This window comes from Antechinus flavipes, chromosome 3 (assembly GCF_016432865.1).
Source record: "Antechinus flavipes isolate AdamAnt ecotype Samford, QLD, Australia chromosome 3, AdamAnt_v2, whole genome shotgun sequence".
NCBI classification, from domain to species: Eukaryota; Metazoa; Chordata; class Mammalia; order Dasyuromorphia; family Dasyuridae; genus Antechinus; species Antechinus flavipes.
The window spans coordinates 489,886,727-489,897,458 of record NC_067400.1 but is presented as its reverse complement, the minus strand read 5'-3'; the positions used below and the strand labels follow the sequence as shown (position 1 = coordinate 489,897,458).

The 10,732-nt window shown below is 33.2% G+C and overlaps 1 long non-coding RNA gene across 1 annotated transcript; it reads right to left on the bottom strand.

Moving 5' to 3' along the window:
- Nucleotides 1-584: 584 nt before the first annotated feature.
- On the bottom strand, nt 585-10,229 carry LOC127554905 (uncharacterized). The gene is made up of 3 exons (XR_007952104.1): nt 10,013-10,229; nt 3,694-3,823; nt 585-877 (listed from the first exon to the last, which is right to left on the bottom strand). It is a non-coding gene; the product is annotated as an uncharacterized LOC127554905 (long non-coding RNA).
- Between the last annotated feature and the right edge of the window lie 503 nt (nt 10,230-10,732).

The following is a 10,732-nucleotide window of genomic DNA, read 5'->3' as shown; positions in this document are numbered from 1 at the left end:
CAAATTGTATTGTTACTGTCAGCATAAATCTGAATTTCATCAGCCTTCTAACTGAGCCAAGAATCTTGGATCTCATTAAACTTTGCTAGTACTTTACTTTTGATCGGTTAAATGATGCCTTCTTAAAGACAAATGAACTATACTGGTGGTAAACCTTTTGGGCTATAAATAGATTCTGAATTTCTCCATGATGCTCAACAAACCAGTGTTGATGTTTGCAAGTATTCTGATCCATATCAGTAAATGTAGTGTTATATACCAAATTTCTGAAACTATCCTTTTCTTTTCAGTTCTACTATATACATTGACTCACCTTTCCTTTCAAATTATCAACAAATTGTTCCTGCTTGGAAAATCACTTTCATCTGTTAACATGAAGTCTTTTGGTAGCCACCTTGCCTTGGGACTACCACTTTTGTTGAATGTGAATATTTATCTTGTTAAAACTAAGTCTATGATCAATCTAGCACATTGTACCATACATTGCCTTCATCACTCTTGCATCTTGTCTGTCTGTTCTCTTCACAATAACATAATGTATTAAATGTCCATGTTTGCTAAAAGAGTACAATAACAGACTTTTATTGAATTTAGGTAAACAGATACAATGTTGGTGATGAGAAGTTTACACGCTATACAAGTTTTCAGTAGTAAATGACTACTGTTGTTGCTGTTTCCAACTTCATTCCTCCCAGACTTCTTGTCATGTCTAATACTCTCTGCTTGTTCTTGTATTAAAACCACCTAGAATCATAATCTTATTCTCTTTTGGCACAATAATGATATTTTTTCCAGATCTTCACAATATTTTCCTTTTACTTTTTCAGGTTCATCATGATGGGAGCATATTCACTGATAATGGTTTCATGGCACTTTGCTGCAAGTGAAAAAAATCACATATGTCATGAGCCTGCCATTCATTCCTTTTGTTAACTATACAAGCTTAATGAATAGATTAATGTGGATTGTGAAACTTATGGCAGCTATTCTTCACTGCTGCTCTTCATTGTGGCCACTCCAGAAAAATTTGTATTTACCTCTGACTCTTAAGCTGTCTTTCCTTTGCTAGCTTTGTTTCACTCAGGGCTGCTATTTGGTTGCAATATCTGCTGAGTTTTCCCACATATAAGCTATTCATCTTATTGTATTTTCTGTTGTTCAAAGGTACATTTATATTGATATATGGAGAGTAAATTACTCTGTGTGTGTGTGTGTGTGTGTGTGTGTGTGTATGTATGTATTTTAAACATGGGAGGGTAGGTGGAGAAAGAAATCACTGTCTACTGTAAACAGGGTAGGACTAAACAAACATATTTGTAGGGCATTTTTCTAGCTCCTTCCTCAAGCATTATGCGGTATGATTCCTAAAAGGTTGCTCAGACATGCTGAATATCATTATTGCTTTCATGAGCAGATAATCCTATGTGCTTCCCTTATGCAGGTTTGTCACTACAGCTCCCAGTGTATCTACACTTGCTGTATGATCACTTTTCTTTTCCTGAGAAACATAAAAAAGTAAAATAGTGAAAAGGGCTGAAATTCTGAATAGGTGCACTTGAATCAGACAACTGAGCATTCAAGGCTAATTACTTGTTGGACAATTACTCTATTAGCATGTTTGGAATTTCTCTTCTCACAGTTAATGATGGCTCAATGCTTGGGGTTAAGAGAATTGTAGTTAAGAATTAGAGAGTGGAATGAGATGAGCCAGACTCACTTTGGAGGAGGACAAGGAGAAGGAAGTTTGGTGGAGAGCTTGTGGCAGTTTCGTCCATCTCTTTCACTTCTCCCCCTAAAGACCAAGGACTTTTGCTTATCCTGACTCTGGCTGATTCTGAGGCCTCCAGGGAGCTAGCCCAGACTTCATAAAATAGTATGGGTGATATCTATTGATTCAGGCATAAATTGGATTTAAGTGAGGTAGAGTTACATGAAATTATTGGTCTAATTAGTTTCATTCTATCTTTCAGAGTCATCATAGTTTGGTGGCATAACAGAGTAAAGACAATTGGTGGGGGCAGCTAGGTGATGCAGTGGATAGAGCACTAACTCTGAAGTCAGGAGGACCTGAGTTCAAATCTGACCTCAGACACTTAACATTTCCTGGCTGTGTGGTCCTGGGCAAGTCACTTAACCCCAATTGCCTCAGCAAACAACAACAACAACAAAACAAAAACAAAAAAGACAACTGGTGATAGCTTAAGGATTATCTTGGTATCTAATTTCTAACCAGACTCTAAGTACTCAACAGTATCTGTTTCAATCAACTTCATGTCCATTGGAACACATTGTTTTCATCTGCTCATTCCACCAGAGGAAGCATTCACATGCTTTGGATAGACACTCCCATCCTAATTTACCAAAGGGATTACCCATAAGACTAAATCTCAGTGTGGTTTTGTCTCAATGTAGAATGGGAGATGACTACTGTACATGCTATATAGCTTCTTGGGACGTGAGGTGAAACCTGAGGGAGTCCGGGTGATTTAAAAAACTGGAAAGCAGCCCTGGAAAGGACATAGCACCCTTTCACTAGAGGGGATAGTTTTTCTTTGATTCATTTTTTACTCCGAGGAGAAACAGCTAGTAGATCGAGATTTATAAGTGAGAAATTAAGGGTGATAAAAGGGATGGAAAATTAGTTATTATAATATATTTTATCTTCTAAAGTTCTTCATATCATTTCTAACAACCTAATTTGGGAATCTTGTAGTGAATTATTGTTTTGTTGCCAGTTGGGACATTAATATCTTTCTACACTATCTCAATATCGCAGATATTTGTCAAATATTCATTTAAGGACTGTATTTTTTAATGTCCTTGACTTTTCTAATTAGATTTTAGTGCGAGTAAAAATCAAGATAGGTTCAAAAAATAGTCAAGGAAACCTTTAAAAGGGTTGAGATAGGGGAGGAAGAGAGATTCTTTCTTGATTCATTACATTGAAGAAATCAATTAAAATGTATCGAGTCAAATAAAGGCAGACTTGAATTTTTAGTTATAATTTTAAGCTATTACAAGATTGTTAAGCACTTCTGCAAAGGCAATTTGGGTTCAATTGTCAGCTTTCAAATGAGACTGAATATGTTCCAGCTTTGCCCTCTGTAAAATATAAAGTTTAGGGAGAAATACAAGTGACGCTGGCCATTAAAAAAAAAAAAAAAAGTACTGCCTTTTAAAAGAATGAGCCTCATAAATGTGATTACATGTTGTTTCCCATCAGCCTATTGGATAAGTAACATATTTCTATCCCCATTTGTTTAATAATGCCAGTTTGGGGGCTTTTTAATATTTGATTCCATCTTAATGTTTATTTTATTATGTTTTTAACTGAGCTGTATTTTTAATGTGAGGCACAATAGGGGGTCTCTTATAAATTAAATTATTAATTATGATAAAGTCATGAGGAAACATAACCACATTCAAAAAAGGGATTAAGAATTCATAATTAGTACAAATATCTAGGAGTCTATTTATCATTTCTGGAAAAAGAAAGGGAACAACATGTCTCCATCCTTGATTCAAACAGCTGCCATATAAAACATAGTAAGAATCCATGACACATTTCTAGAAAATAGAGTTAGACTGACACCGATCTATCTACTTTGCCTAATTTTTAACTCACAGTAAACTTTAACATTTAAAGGACCTAGAGTCAAAATACCTAGTTTCAGAACCAGTTTTATCACTTACAGTCACTTTTGTTCTTGGGGCCTCAGTTTCTGCATCAGTAATACAAAAATAAGATAAAAGAGAAGGAATATAGTCCTCCCATAATTTTGTAAGGAAGTAGTAACAACTCAGTTGAAAGTGTTAGCTGAATCTGTAAGTTAAAAGGAGAAACAAACAAGCTTCATTTTCTCTTTTATGGACTTTAGATGTTGCTTTTCATTAAATAGTGAAGGTTGAGATAGGCTTTATTACTTTGTTATTTATTTGCCTTTGTAAACTCATTTCACTAACAACTCTCCTGCCTAACTCATTCCATACGTAACAAAACTTTTCAACAAGGTTGAGGGTCAAAACTCAATTTTTACTTTTTTTCCAGTTTCCTACACACTTGAGTCTAATAGGATACTAGAATTCTTTCCTTGGATATTTTTGTCCTTTGTCTTAGAATATCAATAAAATTAAATCCCAGAAAAATTACGTTTTAACATTTTCTCTCTAGAGAGAAAATTATTTAAAAATTTCAATGAGTAGAATATTAACAGTGGGGAATTCTTAGCTCAATATTGATCATCAGGTATAAAATGAACTACCAAGGATATGATTTATTAATACTCACACTTACATTAGAAAGGAAACAATAAACTGGGGAAAATTTATATCCAAGGGTTCTGATAAAGGCCTCATTTCTAAAATATATAAATTTACATTTATGAGAATTCAAGTCATTCTCCAATTGATAAGTAGTTAAAGGGTATGAAGACTCAATTTTCAGATGAAGAAATTAAAACCATTTCTAGTCATATGAAAAAAAAGTGACAGTCAAGATTTCTTTTCAGATCCCCAACTTCAAATTCAGTAGCCTTTCAAAAGTAAACCTCTACAATTCAGATTAAAAATGTTTTGTCCTATTTTTTCTGGAATGTTCACAACCATCAATCCATGACCTACTAGGAATAAATTCTGTGTCTGTAGAAACTAGATGGATAAAGTGGGTTTATGGGGCTCATCCATATTCAAGTTATCAGGCATCAGCTCTTAATTATGACATTAAAAGTGCTGCTTGAATTAGAAACACCTATAGAATCATGCCCCTATTGAAGGTCTAGTGATATCCATCTCCATGGCATCATCTTATTTAAAAAATGGGTTGAACTGAATGACTGCCTGTAACACTATATATATATATATATATATGTATGTATATAACACTATATATATATGTATATAACACTATATATATATGTATATATGTATAGTTATATTCTATAAAACTGTGTCCCCTAAACCTTTACATCTTGAACTTTTTCTATTGGTAAAGCTCCTATAAGTCTAAAAGACCTCTTGTCTAATCTAATTATTGACTGCAAGATCTTAGATATGCAGGACAAAGAGACAGAACAAGGTTAGTTTAATCAAACCTCAATGATCAGCTACACAACAAGTCCAGAACAAAACAAGGACACAAAAGGATCTAGATGGCTGGAATCCAAGCACATATGAAAAAGCAGGAGCAAAGCAAGCACTGAATCATAAACTATTTAGAGAGATAAGAGGTCACAAAATGAGAGTAAGATAATGTAAGTTGTTCAAATTTCAGATTAGCTGTCTGGAGGGATTTACAGCAATTGAAAGAAGATAAGAGAACCAGGGAATGTGAAAGGATAGAGCAAGCAGAAGCACCTCCACATTTATTCACCACTATCTCAGACAGAGACTTTGGTATCTCCATTTCTAGAATATTTGATATTCTAGATATACCTAGAAGAAAAAAGCAGTCCCTATTAGATCAAGGGGTGGGGGCAGGGGAAAGGTAAATTTGATAATGAAAAAGGAGGATAATAAAATGTTTACTTTTATTATTTGTAATCACCATGCAGTGAAAAGGATTCATCAGGCATAAGTGAGTTACAAAGGGAAATGACTAGCTAAGAGAAGGATGAGGAAGTCTAATCAATAACTATAGTTTTCTCTTATTGGAAAAATTTCATCTTTTCAATAGATTCTACCTTTGAAACTGCTGTCAGTTCCATTGCAAAAAAATGTTACATTCAAAATACTGTAGATTGTTAGAATTAATTTATCATTCTATTTACCTTTCTTTTTTGCATCAGAGAAATGTATCGCCATAATGAAAAAGAATGTCACATTTTATATAGGAATAATATTTCTCATAATTGTTTTTCTTTCTTTTTTAATGCTTTTAACTTTAATGTTATTTTTAGTTTTACATATTGTTCCAGTATCTAAAATCATTTGAAAAAAATAGGCTGGTCATTAATAATCATTTCAGCATCAAAGGAAACATATTGGATTGTAGAGTATTGATCCATTAGAAGCCAACCACTGAGCCAAGTTTCACCAAACAGTTGCTAATCACTAGTGTTTCCCACTGCTAACAGTGGGCAGAGATAGTACTTTTGATTTGTACAACAGAATTAATCTTTAGCCCAATAGCTGGAGGAGGTTATCATGGGCCATTAGATTTATAGCTGATAAACAAGCTATGTACGTTTTGTTTTTATTTTTTTTAAACCCCTCATATCACAGATGAGAAATCTAAAACCTGGAATTGCCAAGTTGCTTGCTCAAAACTTAAATGTCTGGATTTGAACTCAGTTCTCCTAATGTTCAATGTAATGTTCTTCCTCCTAAAACATACTAGATTGATCAATAATTATTAACAGCTTGCATAAGGAAAGAACTTTACCCAAATAAGGAAAGAAAGAATGATATCACTCTACATTTGAGCCAAAAACAAAACCAAAAACAAAATCATCTAGCAAGAGTAAGAGGAAGAAAAGTAATGCTTGTATTTCTTGATTGCATAGTGAGCCAGTTGATCAATCTGATAATTACCAAAGAAAGGATCCCATGTAACCAAGTTTTAAAAGAAGATCTCTAAAGAATTCTCAGAACAGATAATTTGCTTTTGATGACTCACCTGAGCACTTTCAGAAAAAAGTCATTGCCAAAAATGATTAATTCTTGGGAAATAAACTGAACTATTAGTATAGAAGTAGTATATTGATCACTGCTAATAACTGAAAATAAGGGCAGTAGGAGGGAAAAAAGAGATTTGGGAGCAAATGAATATACACATCACAGCTTAAATGAGAAATAGTAAAATAGACAAAGGTAGTAAGAATATGTTTGCTTAATGTCTTAATAACCTAATGAATAGATGATCTTAAAATGAATCAGAAAGGGAAAAGGAGGAAACTTTAAATTTCATTACTACACTGTATACTTCAGAGAATAGCTACAATATAGAAAGAAGGACAGTGATTAAGACATACAGAAATTCAGAGTACACAAAATTCAAGAAATTAGCAACAATAAAACATATGGAATCAAATTTGTATGTACAATGCACAGTTTAGACAATAAGGAGGATGAATCAAAAGTGTTCGGGTAAGAAGACAAATTTTAATTATTAGGTTTTACTGACATTTACTGAGATCAAGCACATGAATTAGTTATTACTCTACATGACTATCCCTTCTTTTATTGATTGACAATGGGCAAAAGAATGGTGAATTAGTTTTATAAATTAAGGAAGCCTACTTGTATGTAAATCCAGGATCTAGAAAATGAAGAACATTTAGTTAAAGTTCAATTTATTAAATAATTGAATGGGATTTTTCCATCAGTTTAAACTACTGACTACTTGTTTAGGTAGAATAATTTTATGATACATAAAAGAAATACATCATAAGCCTATATTGGAGGGATAATACAGTAGCAATTGGGCACTTCAATTATCCATACATGTGCTGGTACTTTCTAACAACAACAGCAACAATAACAACAACAATCCATAAAAATTTTTTCTTTAATATTATTTTAATTCCCCAAAACTATAACATCCCATAAGGAAAATTTCAAATATAATCCAATTTTTCCTAACTAGGAGATATCAGTTACAAGAAAAGGTGTGTGTATATGTGTGTGTGTGTGTGTGTGTGTGTGTGTGAGAGAGAGAGAGAGAGAGAGAGAGAGAGAGAGAGAGAGAGTCAGAGACAGAGGCTGAGAGAGAATAAAAAGAGAAAGAGAGAGCCAGAGGCTTGATAGACAGACAGACATACAGAGACAAAAACAGAGACAGAGAGGCAGGAATGAAGGGAGGAAGGGAGAGAGAAAAGGATAAAGGGAAAAAAGAAGTTCAGAGGGGGGCAATAGAACAGAATAAAAGCAAAGAAGAAGTCAAATGAGCGAGAGAAGTAAAAAGAGAAGGAATAAAAGAAAGGAGCATTAAAATCAAGAAAACAATATTCCTTAAAATAAAAACCACATAATTTTAGAAAATATGTAAAAAAATTATATTACAATTATCAAATATATTATTAACCCAAGACTGTTGATGGTTTGCTTATTTTTTTCTCTTCCAGCATCTAAGTCATTTGATTACAGATTTTAAATAGGCAGATATGTTTATGCACATTATATCACTATAGAAACTACAATAAGAATGATTATGTTTATAACAAGATCATATTGTAGAAGTTACAAGTAAAAGAAAGTAAAAGCCTCCAAAACCAATGCGCACCATACAAGCATGTTACAGCTATGTCAAGGACTCTGATGGCAATAGCATGTGCTGACTTCCCATTATAAGAGCAGCTAAACCTATACAGAGTCTAATGATCAAAAACATTGATTTATTCTTGTCACAGGCCTTAAATCTCCCTCCTGGCTTCTAATTAAATCTCACTTACATTCTGCTCAGCTGTATAATCCTTCTGTTATACATAAGATAAAACCATTCCTGTACATAATGCCTCTAGTATATATTTTCACACCAACTTGACTTGAATTGAATAAAAAACAGATCTTGGCCCTTGTGCATTTACACCCTACCAGAATTTTTAAGAAGCTAAAATAAACCATACTTATCCTGTAGTCATTTCCCATAGAAATCTATTGGAAACGTGCATTTTTTTGGTATGTTTTATTTTAGTTTGTTCTTTGCCTATGAACCTGTGATTTCAAATGTACATGATTCTCCCAGTGTCTAAATGCCTACACCAATTCCCATTAGAAACTTTTTCTATGAATTATAATATTGGTTTTACTAAATGATTATTCTTTTGTATAAAAAAAGCTTATATGGGACTATGTTGAAACAGAAGGAAAAGGAATATCAAGAAATAAATACTTTGGTGGGGAGGTCAGAAGCAATATGGAAGATTACTTACCTGGACTCAGATAAAATCAATTCATATTTCCCTCCAAACAACTTTAAAATAATGCCTCAAATCATTTGGTCCCAATACAAAATATTAAGTCACTAAAAAGAGATTCCAAATTAGGAAAAGAAAACAATTGAAACGGGGAATAATATCTGTGCTTCTTCTCAAGCTCCTGAAATGATACTCTTTTCTTTTAATATACATCCATCCCCAAAACATTGCTATGATTTTACTCAACTTCTTTGAGGTCAGCTTATAAATTCCTCATCTGTAATACTATTATTGTATTATTTAACTTGAAGCTTTAAGAAATCTCACTAAAAATGATGAGATATATTATTTTGCACATCAAAGATATCCAATTAAGCACATACAAAAATTTTATTAAGAAATAATACAACTTGTATACTCTCCATACCTTGCTTTAAAAATATAACCACTGGCTTCTAACAGATACAAATCCAACAATTCCTTTGAATTTGTTAATTACCAAAAGTCTGTTTTTAAGGCAACAAAATATATGTCAGGTACCTGGAGGGGCAAGAATTATTTAGTTTTTAAAAATTATTGCTTCCAATTAAGAGAACATGTCTTACAATTGCTTTTATTAATTTTTAAATGCTTCTGTTATGCAACTCCTAGACTCAAACCTTCAATGTTTTATTCATTTTTATTTAATATTATTGTGAGAAATCAAATGGCTGAGTATAAAGAGGACTGACTTTTGTATCCTGAAGACTTGTGTTCATATTCTATCTTTGAACATAGTGATTGGATGACTTGACATCACAGTGCTCTGCTTCTTAAAACTTTAAGTTGAAAAAAAAAGTTGTCTACTCTTCATCAGTGAAGGAGTTTTCAAACTGGGGTTTTCTTACAATGATTCTATTACAAGTTTGTTCTGGAAATGGGCTTAAAAATACATAATACAATATTTGGACCATAGGATAGAATGTTCATTCTTTTGATATAAAACAGTGAATTCCATTAGCAATAAACATGATTGGATCTATTCTCTTTTACCTTTTTTCTTGGAAGTCATCATTGTAAAAATTAACTGTAGGCCAATGATCTGCTTACATTACTTCAACACAAGTTGAAAACAATGTCAGATAGCTCAAAGGAAAGCACTCTTTACAAAATAAGATTACCTTAGAAATACATATGCTAGGGTAAAGATGTAGTAAAAAGACTTAAATCTTCCCAAAATTTGCCATGATCTTCCTTAAATTCTTGTGACTGACAGTATTGAAAAGATCAAAGTATACTGTGTACATATCTCTGTTCTGCTTCTGGTATTTCTCCTGGCGTTCTCAGGCAGCAAACATAATATTGATCACCCCTTAGCCTTTTCTAAAGCCAAGCTGGTTCTCAGGCCATCTTTCAGGTAAAGGATCAGCCATTAAAGAGAACATTGGGAAGAATATTGTCAACAATGAAAGAGTGTTTGTGAGGTCACAGGATAATCTGTGTTCTTTACTTTCACAGAGATGAATAGCAGAAGCATCCTTAAACCCCTGGGAGATTACTTCTTCTTGCTATATAATCCAAGAAATTATAGTCCGCTTTTGTATAAGCACTGGACTCCCTGTCTTGTAAATCTCAGCTGTAATAGGATTAGTACAAAATGCTTTGACACAGGAGAGGAGCCCAGTGACATTCAAAATGGCATTCATCAGCTGGAGAAATATTGACTTCAACCTGAGTTGTAAGGTGAGGAGCATTTATTGATGATCATTTGTTATCAAGACTATGAAAGTGTTTAGGCCATCTCTTTCCATAACCATATCCTTATCTCTAAGCAATGTGACTCCATCAGCACTATGTAGTTGAGATGTACCATACGTCTTTAGCCCATAAATAATGTTCAA